The sequence below is a fragment of the Plasmopara halstedii genome, assembly GCF_900000015.1.
Source record: "Plasmopara halstedii genome assembly, contig: Scaffold_444, whole genome shotgun sequence".
NCBI classification, from domain to species: domain Eukaryota; phylum Oomycota; class Peronosporomycetes; order Peronosporales; family Peronosporaceae; genus Plasmopara; species Plasmopara halstedii.
This window is the reverse complement of record NW_020187364.1, coordinates 330,260-330,603: the sequence shown is the minus strand read 5'-3', so window position 1 is coordinate 330,603 and position 344 is coordinate 330,260.

The following is a 344-nucleotide window of genomic DNA, read 5'->3' as shown; positions in this document are numbered from 1 at the left end:
GCGCTGTTGCTCGGTCTGGAGCATGGCGGATGCGATGGCCATCTCGACCTCTCTCACCAAGAGCAGGAGATTTTTTTTCATCCTTCCCCTCAAAGACCTTAACGATCACTATGAGCGGCTTAGGGCGGGGATAATCATCTGTCACTGACGGTGGCGTCATAGACGCAAATGATGCAGACATCTTCTGCTGCAGGTGCTCAAGTAGCGCATTTTCGTAATTTGAAAACGCCCCTAGACGCGCACCGATTGCCTCGGGCTTTGCGCCGCAATGTGTTGCACGCTCTCAGGGCCAAGCAAGGACATCAGCTTGTTAAGCCCGTCCTGCATGCCCTAAGGTAAAGAGA